An 18,447-nucleotide genomic window follows, 5' to 3' on the forward strand; every position below is an offset into this window, starting at 1 on the left:
ACACAGAGGAACATTCATAGCTGAGTTATTTGCCTGTAATCCTGCGGTAACCCTCCTCTAAAGATGTGCGTGGCTCGAGTAGCCCCCTGCATCCTTATCTCCGCGGATGTTCTCCACTCACACCATCCCTCTCTCTCCCTCCCTTCACGGCGTTGTTAACATCTTTCAAAGCCTTGTCTCAGCCTCAAAACACTCTGAGAGAACCGTGTGCCATGCTCACTAAAACTTCCTGGAATCTTTGGTCAAGAAAACATTTTCTGGATGAAACTGAGAAGAAAACAGCGAGGGAAGAAAGAAGTAGATGCAGAAAAAAAGTGAACAGGTGTGATTGAAAAATATCACAGTCGTAATTGTATAAAAAATCTCGACTGTGCTTGTAAAATATCAAAATTGTAATTGAATAATAACAACCGCAGTGCTGATGACCTGCAGGGTCACGTCAGTCAGTTTAGCACCTGACAGTCAGCAAGGGCAGTAGGTGGTCCATCGTGACCATCGCAAGACGGAACAGAGAGTTTCCAATCAAACGCCAATGTAAGTCTGTCTGTTTTTAGGTCTGTAAGTACATGAATACATTTCAGGTGTGGATGGGTGACTGCTAGGTATTAGACACAGAGAGATGATGGACAGAAGAGAGACAGGGTGGAGGGCGTGGACGAGGCATGTCTTTGATGTTTCACGGCGAGGAGGAGATAACGGCGCTGATGCTGGTCCCACGTGATGTTTGTCTCAAACAGTAGGAGTAACTCCACCTCCTTCAGCTAGTCCTTCCTGACCTTATCTTGTTCTGCCTTGCCGATTAGACAAATAAATAAACAAACAAACAACAAACAAACAAACAAACAAACATTTCAGCCGTTCTTGCACTGGAACTCTCGTGAAAGCTGTTAAGAACTCTAGGACCGAGAAATCTGTTACGCAATATCCTTTATTACCTAGAAGCAACGGTCCATCAGGTTTGTTTGTTTGTTGTATATAGTTCATAAACCACTTGCATGTGAGTGGTTCGCCATCTTAAAAGGGTGAGAAGGAGAGGAAAGACGTCAACAACGACAAAAATAAAATAAGTTCATACACACGCAGATGCCAACACTTCTAGAGATAGAAATTACAAACAGAAATAGAAATAAATAAAAGTAGATATACCTCAATAAATATAAAAATGTAGCTATAGATAAATGGGTGCATGCTCAAACGTGCAGGCAAAGGAAAAAAGTGATTGTGACTGTGAGGTATGAAGATGATAACTATAGAGATAAATCATCCAAGGAAAGAAATTTCAGCATGAGTTATCGCAAATTAGCTCCCTTCCTTTTCTCGCCGAGGATGGGGAGGGAGGTGGAGGTAGATGCATCTTCTCCTTCAATTATGTTAAGCGTGGGCTCAAAAAACAACATGAAACCTCCCACTAGGGATAGGCCTGAAAACCGCCTGATGGATTCTGCGTGTCAGACCGTGGCGTGGTTGGGATGCTTCACCATCTTGCTGACGTCACGAGATCGCCAATGATGAGAATAAGTGTGCGCGGGGTCAGGGGTCAGTCCCAGCAGAAACTGCAAATGCTAGAACTAGGTGCCCTGAGTAACTTGGTACTGAAGCGTGGAGATGGACATGGTCACGGTGCAAACACTGTACACGTTGCTGACGACGTGCTGATGGCAGTGACTGCAACAACCCCGCCACGTCCCGACACACCGCACACAAACATTCGCTTTCTCCTCTTTCCGCCATCTTCTCATAGCATTTTGGTCGCACAAACTGACCAGCGATAGGATGTATTGAATAATGTAATAAAGGTACAAATCAGACAGGTCGAGAGAGAGAGAGAAAGCGTGTGTGAGAGAGAGAGAGAGAGAAGGAGCGTTGGGAAATAGCAGCAAGAGAAGAAGTGTGCATGATGATGATGATGACTTTACCTTACATCTGTGGATTTGTGAGGTAGCCGTATGCCTCCTTTCTGCTGCTTTTTTCGCCCTTTTTATGCGGGATAAGGTCACGCACACTGGTTCCACACGCGCAGCCAAGATGGGTACGATGAGAAGAAAACTACAGGTGTGCGAATTGTGTGTGTGTGTGTGTGAGTCTGTGTGGGGGTGTGGGGTAGGGGTAAGGTGAGTGAGAGACAGAGAAAAAGAAAGAGATAGACAGGCAAAGGCAGATAGAAATAGAGTCCGACAAAAAGGGAGGTGAAAGTAAAGTACAGTATAACCTCTCTCAGATGGTCTCCCCGTCAAGATCAGCCTCCGTCGACGAAATGAACCCTGGGACTTAAGTGGTCCTCAGGGAGCTGCTGTCTACTAATCCTGGGTAGACTGAAGTGGCTCAAGTTCCAGCAGCAACCTCTTGAAGGCCAAACGGATTTACAGGCGACCGTCTACCTTGATGATGCGACGATCCAGTGACAACAACTTTGCTCTGTGTATTCCGTCAGTCCGTCCACGTGTCGTTGCCCACTACTCGAGGTAGCATCACACCTCCGAACTCATTTACTGCTATGGAACCACGCCGAGCTTACCGAAGGGTTTTTCGGTGAAAAACAAAGTTTTATTTAATTTAACGATGGGCTATAAAGCACACAAACAGTTGTTTACCAATCAGTGTGGTTGAGATCCACCTGCGAACTGTATCAGAGGTCATGACCCATGCTGCTTGACCTTGAGTTAACAACGGACATGCTGCAGGTCGGCGGTTATCGCGGTCCTCACAGCAGGAACTGACGTCATAACAGACGCCAACGGTCGGAGTGGAAGCTACCCACGTGGACAGCCCAAACCATAACATTAGCTTTAGAAAGTTTTTCTCATACATGTGCAGGGCTGTAATATTTGAAGCGCAACAGAAAAAGCGCGAGGCTTTCACAATCACCGACCCATAATAGTCAGAAATGTCACAAATAGGAAAAAGGTGATAGCAAATGAGACGGATGTGACGTCACAGACCTCCCACTGGCACTGAGGCAAGCGGAGCCTGCATCATGCATCACACAAAGAGGTTGTTACATATTCACAATTCAGTCCGTGCTCGGCATCAACGTACGTAATGAGCGCTAATGCAACTCACAAAAGTATTTAATCGTCACGAACATTTCGCAACAGAAAGATACTACAGACTAAACGCCCACTCGATGTAATTTCAAAGGAACAACAACAACAACAACAACAACAACAACAACAACAACAACAACATCATCTTGTCTGGTTTGAGTTAGTTGTCGAAGATGACATTTCTCTTGTAATGTTGTGCTTCCCTCCCCCAAATCCCCACCCCACCTATTTTCTCTCTCAAACGTCTCTCTGCTCGTTCTCACCTGAAACTTCACACTAATCGTTCCTACTGCGCTTCTTTCATTCCCCAATGACAATTCACAAACACACAGAGACTTTACGGTTGCAGATGTCCACACGACCTCAGGCACAGAAGCAGTGACGTCAAGGAAAGCAGAACAGTGCTCATTCTGCCCTCGTCAGTGTTCACAGCGGTGTTCATAGCGGTGTTCACAGTGTCGTTAGACATGCGGTGGGAGGGGCGATATTAATTAGCACTTACGTCCTACACGTGCCGCACTCCGCACCCACAGATAGCTTTAGCCTTATAAAAACTAATGGACCGGAGGTGTTAATACCTAGTAGATATTGTAGCAGATACGACCTTAACATTACATACATAGACCTATTGTTTTATTTGTGTTTGTCTGTGTGTGTGTGTGTGTGAGAGAGAGAGAGAGGGGGAGGAAATTTTTGATTTTGCGTTTTTTTTTTCTCTTGAAAGATTTCAAAATATCCGACAGCTCAACTTTGGCAACCAAATAAAGTGTGAATAAAGACACCTGCACACAACCTGTTAGTTTAATCAGGTAAAGCCTGGAATGCAGGGAGGCCTGTGGATGAAGTGGAAACAAATCTGTTCTGTGTGTAACCAGATGGCCTCCAGTTCCACTTACCCTGGCTGGTCTGTTTGTTAGCAATCTTTGTCTCTCAATATTTTACATATGTCTCAGTTTGTCTTTCACAATTTCTCTGTCGTCATATCACGCGAAAGCATTCATTTTCCAAGTTAGTTTTCCAATTTTAATAGCCACCCCACTCAGTAAATGTAAAACATTTGTAGCCGCAGGTATGAGTCTAGAGAAGCAGGTCTGTAATTCTACCTTCGATGATATGTTTGCTTGTTATTATTCCTATTTTGTGATTGATGATAGTGTGGGGAATTATTTAAGGCGAGGATGATAGATAAGCAGGATTCGTTCTGTTTGCTGATATATCTGCAGGTAGCAAAAAACCTCGTATTCATATTCTAAACTTACAAACTGCACGATATCGTGTACAGAACTGTTTGGTGCAAACTGTGTGAACTGAATCGTTTGTGCAAGTGAGGGAAATGTTGCCGTTGGATAACTTGCCGATAACCACGAGAGGACGAGACAACTGTGCAGCCTAACCCAGCGATGACACTCGTCGGCGATGGAGGCAAGGCTTGTTATCGGCTGAAGCCAGCGACGGCAAAGGGAGGGAAGTGAACGTCTGTGGCCGAGTCGCACGCCCTTGGTACCTCGCACCTGCCGTGTGAACTCCTGCACGCTGCACGTGTGTTTATCAGAATGCCGGCAATGAGCTCGTTAATCGCAACACAATCTGTGGCCTGACTCCCCGAGATTCGCCACAGCCGGACCGCGCACCCGCCACGCGCACCCGAATGTCGCCTGTTAAACACCCGTAATATGGGCGACAGGAGGTGCAGAGTGAAGAGGGCAGGGGCAGGGGAAGCACTTGGAAAAACTCGGCAACAAACACTTTTTTTTTAATGTCTGGCATCGCTCTCGCCTGCAGCATGTAATAATCTCCCTTGAAGAACAGCGGCAGAGGATGGAGACGAAGGAGCTGCAATAATTCATCTCCTTTCACATCAGTACAGACGAGTCGATAACACGAGAAACTCAGTTTAAAGAGGCAAGAAAATAACAGCTCGAAAATACCGAAAGAAGAGACAAAAGAAGAAAAGCTGACAAGAAAAGCAAAAGGGAGGGAAACAGGAATAAAGCGAAGGAAGAGGAATAAAGAGCAAAGAGGGCTAAGAGAACAGACGGCATAGGTAAAGGCCGCTGACGAGAAAAAAGGAGAGAAAGAAAGGAGGAATGTAAGATGAGAACGAAGAGGTTACAAAAGAGATCTTCAGAAGTTAAATGAGGGAGAATGGAGAGGAAATACAAATAAGAGAGAATGGGTTACGGAGATCAAAGTGAAAAGGGTAAAGACAGTTGAAAGCCAGAAAAAACGAAGAGCTCAATATGAAAAAATAAACAAACAAACCCAAATGAAGGCCAGATAAGATCTGAGAAGAAATGCAGAATCACAAGACGAAAAGGGTCCAGTGAGGGAGGGAGACGAGAGGCTCAAGAAATGGACAAAAACCCTTAACAAAGCTGACAGAAGGAGTGTCGGCAAGAACACACTGTGCCCCTGTCCTCAACAAAGCTTCACATCTTGGTGCAAGCTGTGGCTGACAGAGTTGTGGGCGTCTTCAGGGGTCAGCGCGTCCAGCATTGTTGCTGTGTTTGTGAGCTTCAATTATTTTTGTTTGAGGGGAACCACTCGCGGATTGAGCAAAACTCTCAGTTTTGACTAACGCCCTCAGCCAATAAGGGAATTATGTCGAATATTTAGCACATGCGCGGTTACATTCGCCGGTGGTCAAACCGGAAGCTTGGGGCGCAGCTGTGTTACCTTCGCCGAGGCATGAACGAAGAAAGATGTGTGGACAAGATTAGTGCAATTTGTAAATCAAGACAGGCAAGAGAAAAGTTAGAATTATTCACTTTCCAGCTGTATAAATGTCGGAAAGAAAAATGCAGTTGCAAGCGGTAAGTACAGCGCCCTTTTCTCATTTTGTATTAATACTGTCAGACACCACATTTATGAGTTTGTAGACACAGGCGGACACAGTGACTTCCATGACAACTAGCATGTCATTTGTTCAAAGGCTCACATGTCTTTGGTGCTGGGCAAGACTATGTTCCCCTGAAACATTTCATTTTCTACTTTTATCGTCTCCATAAGAAATTCACAGATACAGGGAACTGCAGTATGGTGTCTATAGATAAATGTGCGTATCGATGTACAAATGAACTAACTGTGCATTGAACCTTTTGACAATGAGATATGACAGCATTCAATTTTATTCCACAACATTTCAGATTTTCCCAAAATCCGTATGAGTAGAGTTGGAGTATTGTAGTACGACTTCTTTATTGGATATTCTACGTGTATGTCACGTGACCCTTGTTGATTTAGTGATGGTATCAGCCTAACCTGACTTTCTCTACTTCTCGTTTTCACTCACACAGCTTCCGTCATTACATTCATTATACTCATTCTATTCATTTCAAAATTAAAATTATTCATGTTATTCATCATTAAAAGCCGGGGCTATCAAAAAAGCCTCTCATTAGTTCGTTTTATTGAGAAAGTCAGTTCCACGGTGAAGATGGGGTCACACTGAAGTACATGACAGTCGCAGTACACAAAGAGATAAACAAAGAAGATACTGCCGTTGTCTCTCGATGTTTACATTATACTTTAAGGTTTTGCCACACGCAGTTTCACCAACAGCTAAACAATTTAACGCACAGTTAACACTTATTTACTTAGTTTTTTGTTTTGTTGCGAGTCTGTGAACACACTACACTGAAGACCTCTTGCTTTCTGCCAAGAATGTTGATGGTCAAAAACTTTCAGCTACAATGAATTCCACTTTAAATAATCATTCGTGAAGAGTCACAAACCTGATGTTTATTGTTATGTTTGTTGGAATGCGAACGCGAAACGGAAAGTGTGGGGCGGATGGCGAGCGTTTTGCGAGGGAGTGTGTAGGAGTGTGTAGGAGTGTCTAGAAGTGTGTAGGAGTGTGTAGGAGTGTGTAGGAGTATGTAGGAGTGTGGAGGAATGTGTAGGAGTGTGTAGGAGTGTGTGGAGTGTGTAGGAGTGTGTGGGAGTGTGGAGGAGTGTGTAGGAGTGTGGGGGAGTTGTAGGAGTGTGTAGGAGTGTGGGAGTGTGTAGGAGTGTGTAGGAGTGTGTGGGAGTGTGTAGGAGTGTCTAGAAGTGTGTAGGAGTGTGTAGGAGTGTGTAGGAGTATGTAGGAGTGTGGAGGAATGTGTAGGAGTGTGTAGGAGTGTGTGGGAGTGTGTAGGAGTGTGTGGGAGTGTGGAGGAGTGTGTAGGAGTGTGGGGAGTGTGAAGGAGTGTGTAGGAGTGTGGGGGAGTGTGTAGGAGTGTGTAGGAGTGTGTGGGAGTGTGTAGGAGTGTCTAGAGTGTGTAGGAGTGTGTAGGAGTGTGTAGGAGTATGTAGGAGTGTGGAGGAATGTGTAGGAGTGTGTAGGAGTGTGTGGGAGTGTGTAGGAGTGTGTGGGAGTGTGGAGGAGTGTGTAGGAGTGTGGGGGAGTGTGTAGGAGTGTGTAGGAGTGTGGGGGAGTGTGTAGGAGTGTGGAGGAGTGTGTGGGAGTTGGAGGAGTGTGTAGGAGTGTGTAGGAGTATGTAGGAGTGTGTAGGAGTATGTGGGAGTGTGTAGGAGTGTGTGGGAGTGTGTAGGAGTGTGCAGGAGTTTATGGGAGTGTGTAGGAGTATGTGGGAGTGTGTAGGGGTGTGTGGGAGTGTGTAGGAGTGTGTAGGAGTGTGTAGGAGTGTGTGGGAATGTTGAGGAGTGTGTAGGAGTATGCGGGGTGTGGGGTGTGGAACACATTCTCATCTGCACTCGTACGAGAATTCCGCATGATTTTGGCCTCATATTTATGTTTTGTACTTTATAAAGCATTGATGTTCAAAAATCTTTGACAAAATAAACCATATGTAACAATTTACCATCTATAGTTGTTAGTCCCGTTTATAAACATTATATGCTGGCTGTAAATTTATTTTTGACATTTTTTCACGAAAACGTTATATAATTATGATCAAAACTATTTGAGTAGGTCACTGAGTCAGTCACAAAATACTCATCATCTGTAAAATAAAAAAGTGTAATGATATAAATGATCATATGTAACGATGAACGATTCCGATATATTTGTGACCTATACAAAGCAAGTTTCCCTTTATACTTTATTCCTATGAAAAGTTTCCTTTTCTTACTTATTTACCTAATTTGTTCTTTGTTTTACCAATGCATCATCATACATGGTGCTACATCATACAAATCGAATAAGCCTTTCATAAAGCCAGATCCATTTATAAACAAAAATACAAAATATAATATTTTTATTGTACTTTTGGGGAAAAGACTGGGTAAATACTTCTGTGAAATAATTTGAGTTTCTCGCTCATAACAGTGATAGAGATGTTTTTCTCTGAACTCTCGCCTTTTCCCTTCTGTTTACAATAATGAAACCGATGTTGACGGAACGTGAAACTTAAAAAAAGAAAATGTTTGCAATCTTGGAAAGCTACACGGTACATAACATTTTAATTATATTTCATGTCATTTCTAGTGTTTTAAGCCGCCTGTAGCATTTTGCAAGGTGAGTCCATTCAATTGTCAATTTGTATGACACGTGGGTGGACTGGTTAGTAACCGTAATAATCAGCCACTGCGCATGCGCGAGCGAGTCTCCTAGACGCCGTCAAGCAGACGACAGTTTTCCCGCAAGCAGGAACCGAGCTTATTTTCTTGGTAGTATGCAGAATAGTTTTAATACAAAAATTATAAATAATAAAAATAATTGCAACAGGTAAACTACGTTTGTAGACATGACATCATTACGGTATTTAATGAACTCGGTAACCATGCCGGTGTCACCCTAACGCAGTCCCCCCGTAACCCACAGCACTGGCGCGGGATTCGAGCCCCGACCTCCGCACGATCGACGGGTGGAGGCTGTAGCAGCGATTCGGTTGTTCTTTTTCTTCTGCATTCTTTGTCTCCATGTAGCTCTTCGTTTGTGATTCATTCTGGGACAGCCGATTATCTCCGCGAGCAGAAATCACAACAGGACAACAAAAACAACGTCACCGTAACATCCAGCCTAAAGAACACGAGAAGTCCGTTCCTCTTCATTTATTTACTTTTCATCTTGGAAGCAACCCGATCGGAGGAGAGTGAACGAAGAATGGCGGAAACAGACAGAAATTGGAGTGGGACGGAAGGATGGGCCCAGGGGAAGGGATCGGACAAGGAGAGGCCTTTCATTTAACAGACAGACGTCCGTTCACCTCGCGTCAGATCCGCGTGGAGGATTCACCTCTTTGATCTCGCCGTTTCACACACCTGAACTTACCTGCAGCCAGGTCTGACCAGTGACGTAGACTCAGTCAGTGGAATCTCACGTCGACAGGTAGGTAGTATCCGTGACTCCAAGTCCACCCCCACACACCTGACAGTGGCAGCCACCCCGTACCCACACACAAACATGCATAAACACACAGTTTCTTTATCCTGAAATTTTCGTATCCCGAGCAACAGATACGGCTTCCGCCCAGGTGTTAAAACCTCAGGTAACTACAAGCAAGACGCTGTATACCTTTCTTTTACACCCGCCTGAAGCATTTCGTTAGCATCTGTCCAAGTGGGATGCTGATGTCACACGAGGCTCGGAGGGGCGATGCTATTTTTACGCATGACTCAGCGCCAGTCAAATGATTACAACAGGATGGGGCCACCTCTGCAGCCCTCCACACCAATTTCCAATCCTAAAAATACACCCTGCAATAATGTGCCCTCTCCTTCTTCTGCCACTCCACATCTCTGGCTTTATATTTTCGCCTCTTCAAGTTCCCTGTAGGTCTTCTAAAGGTCGTGACCCACTTTAACCTTGTTTTCTTCTCTCGGGTGAATCAGAGCAAGAACACGATAAGCCGGGTATCTGCTTGAGAAGTCAGTAAATGTAGGAGGTAGACAGTCGGGGCTGAGCACACCTTCAATACACTAATGAAAGCTTAGTAAGGAGTTGGAGGAGGAATCAGGGGAGGTGGGGTGGGGCAAAAGTTCTGCTAAAAGGAGCAAATGATGATTAATGAACTGGTAAGGACGATATTATTTGTAACATTTGGAGCAGGCTCGATAAATACTGGAAAAAAATGTGCTCTTTAAAATCATATTTTCGTTAACATGATCTCGTACATTAATAATGATTACAGACGGTTACAGAAATTATAATCCGACTTGCACAATCATTGTTGTCTGTACAACTGCTGATTTCTTGGTGTTCACAGTTTAATGGCGGATCAATCTATTGTTATATTATAAATTCTATTTTTTCTTCATTGTGCAATTGCTTTTTCATAGTTTTTTCATCAGAACATATAGGGAGCACGAAGCACCCTACAAACATCCGGGAAAAACATTTTCTGTATTCTTTACTTGCTCCTGGGGATGACCTGCATACTCCTGTCAAATGTGACTGAGCAGTACACATTAAAAGTCACCTTGCTTCAGTACAATATCACAGCTGGTGCAAAACGCACATTTTGAGGAAAAAACCAGGTTTAGAGGGTTATATTTTATGTTATCTCACAGATTTTCTTATAGTTATCATGTTACAAGTATAGTTAAAACAGTGCTATTTGATGTAATAGACCTTAAAATTACAGTCAATTTTTAGTTTTTTGAACAAAAATAATGTAAGAATTTCATGCCTTTAGACCTTTGGAAGCTTTATATCACATCCTCTCGAGCTTTCAGTTTCAATACCGAAGCATCCACCAAGGCTTCTGCTTACGCAAAAAAATTGCGTACAGTACGCATTAAAAGTTCGGAGGACCCTTCAATTTTCGTCAATGGGGTCCCCTTCAAATGTGGGCAAAGAACAGGGACCCCTTAAAAATCTGAAGAAGGGGTCCCTGGGACCCCAAAGAATTTAGCCTTAGCAGAAGCACTGCATCCACCATATCAGAAAAAAAAGAAACTAGAATATCCTAAAACTCGTTCTTTAAGGGATTTTGATGTAAACTGTTCCTTAAATCATCATTTAACCAAGGTGGATACTAACTTTTTTTTAAATACATAAAAAGATCAGGATGAGTTTTCAACCATCCGTTACACTATTGAAAAGAGATCAGTAACTGCAGAATAAAGTGATGATGAACCCTAGTTGAGTTCTTTAGCTTCTGGCTATGTTTTTATTTGTGTGGTGTAGCACACATACACAAGGATTATTAGTCAAGGTAGGTTTCTATTTCCAGCAGATAAGCCAGCCTTGAGCAGTGAGTGCGACTCAGTGTCGCACGCCGAGTGTTGAGGGAACTGGGCAGTTGCGAGATAAGCCTTACATCCATTGTACCCCAGTGCTGGCTACCTTTCGTCCCCGTCGTTGAAGAAAAAGGGATTTTCTTATCTGCCAAACGTCAATTAAGATTAAAAAAAAAAACAAAAAACAAAACTAAAAACACGAAACAGCTCTAGTGTGGAGCAAAATCAACCTCCAAAAACTCCAACCTCCATCAATCAAGAGCCGTTTCCTTGCATCACTGCGGTCCAGACGAGGTTGGGCCTCTGTGATTCGCTTCTATCGACTTTCTCTCTATTCCATTAGACACAGAGTAGAACCACGATAATGGTGGAGAGAGAGAGAGACGATGATAACGTTTGAGCAGAGCTTCAAGCTTTCTGCTCTTCATGAGCACATGTTGCCATCCATTCCCCACTCGTTTATTCCTCCATCTCTTTTCTCCTTTGTCTCCACGATAACCTGCCAAAATAGGACCAACTTACGTGATGTGTGGAGAAGGTCTGACATTCCAGCCACTACGTGGCCGCACCGTAGCACATGGCATCTCCGAGGTCTGGGACTCAAGGTCGCAGTGAGGAGAAGGCTGAATGCCACACCTGAAATTACCTCGGGTGGAACGCGGAAGGTATTCGCCAGGCAGAAAGGTGAACTAAACAAGCGGCTAGGAAAACACACCCATAGCCGGGGGAGCCACGTGACTGGGGGCGCCGCACGCCACGGCCAGCAGATAACAAGCTGCTGACAGGCGGGAGAATCTCGCCCCAAGACTCACGTTGACGCGCGTCAGAACATCATGGCGTCTGCTTCCTTCACAGCATCTGGCGGAGACGGAAGTGCAGGACGGACTACGTTCAACGTCCGCCGCTGAACGTTACGTTTACTGCCCGCGCAACACGAACTCCGCCATCCACACCCGCCGCCATTTTGATTTCAGGAGGATAACACGAGACCTCAACAAAATGTGACAACAATATGTCATCATAATAAACACTTTAATGCTCAATACTGTCCACTTCGTGTTTCTACTCACGATTTAAATATCAGACTATTTCACACACGTGTTAGATGGCGCGTACGGAAGAGAGGAGTTACATTAATAAACGAAAGTATAATATTATCAGAATCATTATCATCGCTTTTGTCCTTCCCCGACTCGCCATCAGCTGCAAGCTAAATATTTAGTGGATGCTGTATAAATCTGTCCACAGCCCGTGTCGTGTCATAAACAGGTTTGTCACATAAAACTATTTGCTGATACCTGCGATCAGATTTCATTAGTTGATGGATTTATCATCTTTGTCTTCATAATAATGTTTTTGATCACAACACCACGTCGCTACAATTCTCCTTAACATACTATCCAAAAGAAAATGCTCAAAAATCAATTATCATATACTAATATAATATTATAATATACTAAATGTGAACAAATATGAACCAGGTGTTGTCAAAAATGGACTCAACAACACTGAAAAGTGAATTACTCTTTAAAAGATGTTTTTGAAGTAAAATCCAAGAAATTAAATGAAATTGTTTTTATGTTAGATTTGTGTAAAGAGTACTTGGTTAGAAATATTATTATAGAAGAAATGAAATTTTAGGTAACTCCTTCTGTACTTTTGTAATCAAGAAAAAGAAACTGTGAAATGAACTCGTGTTGAAGAAATTTTAGAGAGCATAAGAAAATAGAATAAATAACTTATAGTAAATATGCAGAAGCTCTTAATATATTGCGTGTGGTATTGTGGTAAGTTGTTTTTACTGACAAAGCAACGGACAGTTTGACATGTAGAAATCTCCATTTTATACAAGTACTCCAAGTTTGCATGCATTCCCACACAAATGAAGGTTGAAGGATGTATAGCTCGAATAAATGGGCAACCTTCGGATAGCAGAGGCAACCTTATAAACGCTTTGTTGTTGTTGTTGTTGTTGCTGTTGTTGTTGTTGTTGTTGTTGTTGTACCTTTGTAGCTACACACTTTTTTCTTTTCTCGGAATGTTTAATTTTGTTTGTCGTCCTTCTCTTGAAGTAAACAAAAAGAGAAACATGCCCAAAAGGAGCAGGGTAGAGAGAGAGAATGTTTATTTTGTTTGTGAAGAACTCAGCGGTCTACCTCCTACCTTATATTTTTTAATTTATTTTCTCTTTACTAAGCCGTTTACCCTTCACTAAAAATGTTTTATACTAAAGCCTGTACAAAACAGATATTTACTACTGTTAATAGAAAAGGAAATAAAGTGTTTCAGGAGGTTGATGTTGACTTTAGCGACAGCAGCCAGGCCCGGAGGAAGGAGGAGCTGATGAGCACGAGAGGGAGGAGGCTGGATGCTAACATGTTTTGAAGTCTGTGTCAACATTAGCATGAGAACAAAAGGTTTGCATTGGCACAACATTATGCAGGTCAGACGAAAAGCACTATCGCTCATTACCCACCAAGGCTACACGTGAAGTATTTATATGCAAACATCAATTATGCAAATGCATGCAAACGTGCGCAAAGCGCGCCTGCCCCGGCCAGCTGCCCGCCGCCATCGTCACCGTTATCATGGCGGCGACCCAGGAATGGCACTCCACTGGTCTTGTCATCCACGGCGCCACGAGCTCGCGAATATTTTCAAAAGAGAAGATTAAACATTTCGATATGATATTTCCTCTTCTCTCGCGGCTCATTCTGACTGATTTGTCTTTCATGAGACACGTGGCTGTGGCAGGTTGTAGATAAAGCGTTTTGCGACACAATGTTTGTTGGTGCAAAAAAAAAAAAAACGACAACAAAGTTTTAGGAGATGACAAGCACGATGGTGTGAAGTACCTCTCTGTTCTTTATTATCATACCTGCTCCCCACCTGCACTAACACTAAGAGTGTGTGCGCGCGCGTTCGACTAAGAAGCATGGAGATAGTAGGTGTGTATTTCTGTATGCATCCGTGAGTGTGTTTTATTTAAGGAAATTTGAAAAATCAACTTTGTGTGTAGATTCACTTTGTTTGACCCTTTTATGAGTACTTTAATAATGTATCGTCAAACTTTGACATTTTCTGATTTATCAGCGACAAGGAGGGCTTTTGACGGATTAATGACATCTTCTGCTCGGACAATCCTTACGAAGTGTTTACAGACTGGTCGAAACCTTAATCTTTCTCGTGTTGCGGGCTGTTGTTCGTTGCCATGGACACCACTTGATCCAGAGCTGGGAATTCTCCACAGGGGCCACGTTGCCAGGGTGAGTGGAGACCGGCGTCCCCTACTCCAAGTGTTTTGTTGGGGAACCAGATGGGCTCTGCATCCTTCTCTTCCTCATCCCCACCACGACAGTCACGCCAATACACGCGGCTCTCGTTTCTACGGGCCTCGTGTTGAGAATATAAACAACGACAAATAAGGATAGTTAAACAGGGTGAGAACAAAATCGGTATCCACAACTGGGAGACAGGATACCCCAGAGAGAAAGGTAAAGAGAAAGAAGGGGGGAAGAGAGCGGGGGTGAGGAGGTGAAGAGAGGAGGGGGGGTCCTGGAGCACGGTGTTAGCCAAAACACTCCACACCAAGGCAGAAAAAAGAAAGAAGGAAAGAGGATTGAGAGAGAGATAGAGGAGAAGAAAAAAAGGGGCGCCGATTCAAAAGAAGACCTCGTGGAGGTGAGGGAAGTCGAGCAACAAAGCCTCGGCCCCACAGTCTAAAGAGATGCCCGCTAACAGGTTTATGAGAGAGAAGCATCTCCCAGTGACGACAAGCAGGAGGATGGTGGGGGGGAGGAGACGCCCCCCGGGGGGAACCCCCTGACCATATGCTCCTCATTTTCACGTGTGAGTCGCGGGCACGTGCGCACCTGGGGGCTGAGAGTGATCCGTGGCCAGCATTTGCTGCCACATGCCAGCAAGATGGCGCGACATGTCATTACGCTTCTTCTACGTGCCATTACGTCGCTGTCATGGGAAAACGATGGCCGCTACGTGCCAGTACGTCGCTGCCACGCCTGCGTAAGCGGAGGTGCCACATGCCTTGTCGCCGCATGAACACACGTTGCCGCTAAGTGCCATTGTTCCGTTCTGCCGCCTCACGTTCCGCGTCGGACGTACTCTTACGTGCCGCGTGACGGCGTGAAGCTGCCAGCGACTGACGGCCGCCTCCCAGGACGAAGTTGTTAAATAATACAGGGCTAGATTAGTGATTTACAACAATGGGTGGTGAGCACAGCTCGCTCTCGTCTCGCGTTACCACGTCGATAAGACGTTAATCCCGGACAGTCAGGTCTTGTGCAGGCCGCCTGCCAGAAGCTGATAGCATCCCGTCACGTGACTGCCATGATTGCTTGCTTATTGCAGTTGTACGCCACGCCGGCAACTACGGTTATATCACGGTGAAAGGCGTCTGCGAGCACTTACTGAGCTCATAATATAAACAAAGGAAGAAACAAATAAACGAAAGCCCAGTTCATGTTCTCGTAGGTTTAAAAAACCCAGAAAATTCACAAAGTGGAAAAACACACACACACAAAGATGCACACGCACGCACGCAGGCACACACACACTTTTTATCCTTCACTCCATGTCCATCAACACCTGTCTAAAGCACAGGTAGAAAGCAGTAACTGTGAACACATCGCCATGTTAAGGCACGACCCTCTCCTCCGACAGAGGATCTGTGTATGCCGACCCTTTGATCTCTATTCATCTCACAAGCTATGAGAAAATAAAAATATAAAATAAACATTTTCCGAATAAAGTAAGAGTTTCGCTACCCTTACAAAAAAAAAAAAAAAAAAACAAAAAAAAAAAACCAAACAACACACAACAAAAAAACAAAACAAACAAACAAACAAACAAACCAAAAAACCAACAACAAACCAACAACCCCCCCAAAGAAACACAAACAAACAAATTAACAAACGAACAAACAAACCCGTAATCTATCGTTCATGTCGCTTTATTATGATAATGAGTTAACAGCCTTTGTTTACATTACAGGTGAGGTCAGTGACTATACCTTGATCTTGGCGACCTGTGAGCAGGTAAGTGCCGGCGGCTGTATGACAATCATCGAAAATGATTTTTTAAAGTTGGCGGCCTTGATTAGTCAAATGACAGGCGGTCTTGGGACAGGGCGAGCTCCTGCACTCGATACGGTCTGTCAGAAGTAATTACCTGTGAATACAGTCTGCTCGCAGCCACTTACCTGTGTAATCACGTGTCACGCTCCACTTGTCGCTCGACATGTGAATGTCTTGTAGTCGACTGGCGTTCCGGGAACCACTACAGACTATCAGGTGCTTCTAGGTTCGTAACTGACCGGTCAACGATGTCCCCTACCCGCCACCCCTCCCGCCATTTACAAGTCTGGACAACCAACTGCCGGGGACACGTCAGCCTCCCATCACACCGTCTCCCCTCCCGCATCTCTTATATACAAAAATAAAAATAAATCAACACCGACCCTCAGCCCTGCTATAAGTAAAATATAGATAACAAAAAGATACACGTAACAGAAAAAAATAGAAAAAAAAAAATAAAAACTAGAAATAAACAAAAAAAATCAAATAAAAATATATGCGAAAAAGAAACACGCGCGACTAGACATCGAATCACGCCTATGTTGACACCTAAATCAGATGCCGTGAGCAGTTTGGGTTGATCAAGGTCCGAGACGGGTAGGTCGCCGACGCCTCACTAGGTGCACCGCATGTTTGCTCCAATGACGCCAATTGTGGGTCTACTAGTCGTCGCAGTAAGCTTGACTAATGTGTCTTGTGCTAGGGTCCTGTCGGTGTACCTTCACGACCAGCACGATCCTATTCTCTACTGCTGGAGAATAACGGATTGTGGGCATGCCGCGGTCTCGTGGCGTGTGGTGTGCGCACTTGTGTCGATGATGGGGTCATGATGATGCACGTGCCTTGTAGCGGTGAGCTGTCGAAGACGTGTGTGTGACGAGACTGACGATGTTCCCTGCATCACAGAACTTTCTTCTATGGAAAACTTTATAGAAACTTTGACTTGCTTGGAGTGTCGAGAGGTATTTACTTGTGTAGCGGAACTGTTGAAACTTCAAGATTGTCACTTCAGGAGACTTATTTTTCATTCACGTGAGGGAGTTATTTTAGTTAGCTCTGAAATATTCAAACTATCAAATTTCAGTTTTTTGCTCTCTTCCCTTTCCATTTATGATTATTTTTGACATGCAACGCGTCGCTTGCTCAGTGTCGAGCTCAATTCCATTGTTTGCTCAATGTGGTTCAGGTATAAATGAACGGTGCGTTGTCTCTCCGTCGAGGCAATTTGACATTTTCCATCCCTCGTTCGCGCAAATCATCAGGGACAGCCGCCAGGGTTCGCTTCCCCATCCCACCTCCTCCGTATGCCCTGACCTTGAGGAGTAAACGCTTGTAGCATTGCCTCCCCGATTTAATTATGCCAACAACATGGAGATGCTGAACGTGGTGCTGACAGCTGTCACGTGATCCAGCAGAAATTCTCATGTCCAGTGTGGCGGACTGGACACCTAAGGCCGCCTGTGCAGAAACGAAGCACACGTGTATGTTTCGGCTATGATATACAGCACAATTCTCTAAATGTAGTGCCTGTCTTCGCGTGAGACTTGTGTGTGTGAGAGAGAGACTGGTATTCTCAATAGGACATAGAGACAAGAAACACTGTGAGAACTAGCTCAGTGATAGACAAACACCGATACAGCGACAGTCAATACAATCTGCCGTGCCCCTAGCGACACAAGTATGATGGCAAATTTTGCCCCAAGTTGTTCTTCTATTGCCCTCGTGACTGTGTGGAGCGTCGCACGCATTACAGAGTTGACTCGACTATACACATGGAATCTGGTTAGAAAGCCAGAAGTGTTTGTTTGATGTGTACGAATTTCAGAGTGCCAATGCAAGTGCGGAGAAGAGCATGGATCGGAGGGGAGCCGGAAGAGGACGTGTGCGCTGCGAATCCTGTTGCTTGGTCTCTTGTACAAGAGGTAACAACGGTCCAGTAGGTAGCAACACCGCGAGGACAGTCAGCGAAGGCCAAGATGTCCTTAGTCTCCATCCACACACACTCTCCTCGTTCTTATTCTAAATATTAGAGTCGCGCGCTCTGACGCCTGTCATTTAAAGACAGAGCTCTGTTCAAGTAGGTGTGGTTGAGGACAAGAACTGTTACCTGAGAGGAGATCGTAAAGCATTGAAAACATTGCGAACATAGTTAAATTATTGCAGTCTCAGCCTCCCAAAACTGT

At 44.3% G+C, this 18,447-nt stretch overlaps 1 long non-coding RNA gene across 1 annotated transcript in view; it reads right to left on the bottom strand.

The window, feature by feature from the left end:
* Window positions 1-9,879, bottom strand: part of LOC112570376 — a 69,937-nt gene extending 60,058 nt beyond the window's left edge. Inside the window, exon 1 of the long non-coding RNA XR_003100625.1 lies at window positions 9,262-9,879. This is a non-coding gene — a long non-coding RNA (uncharacterized LOC112570376). The remainder of the gene's footprint in view (window positions 1-9,261) is intronic.
* Window positions 9,880-18,447: the final 8,568 nt, after the last annotated feature.

This window comes from Pomacea canaliculata, linkage group LG8 (genome assembly GCF_003073045.1).
Source record: "Pomacea canaliculata isolate SZHN2017 linkage group LG8, ASM307304v1, whole genome shotgun sequence".
Classification (NCBI taxonomy): domain Eukaryota; kingdom Metazoa; phylum Mollusca; class Gastropoda; order Architaenioglossa; family Ampullariidae; genus Pomacea; species Pomacea canaliculata.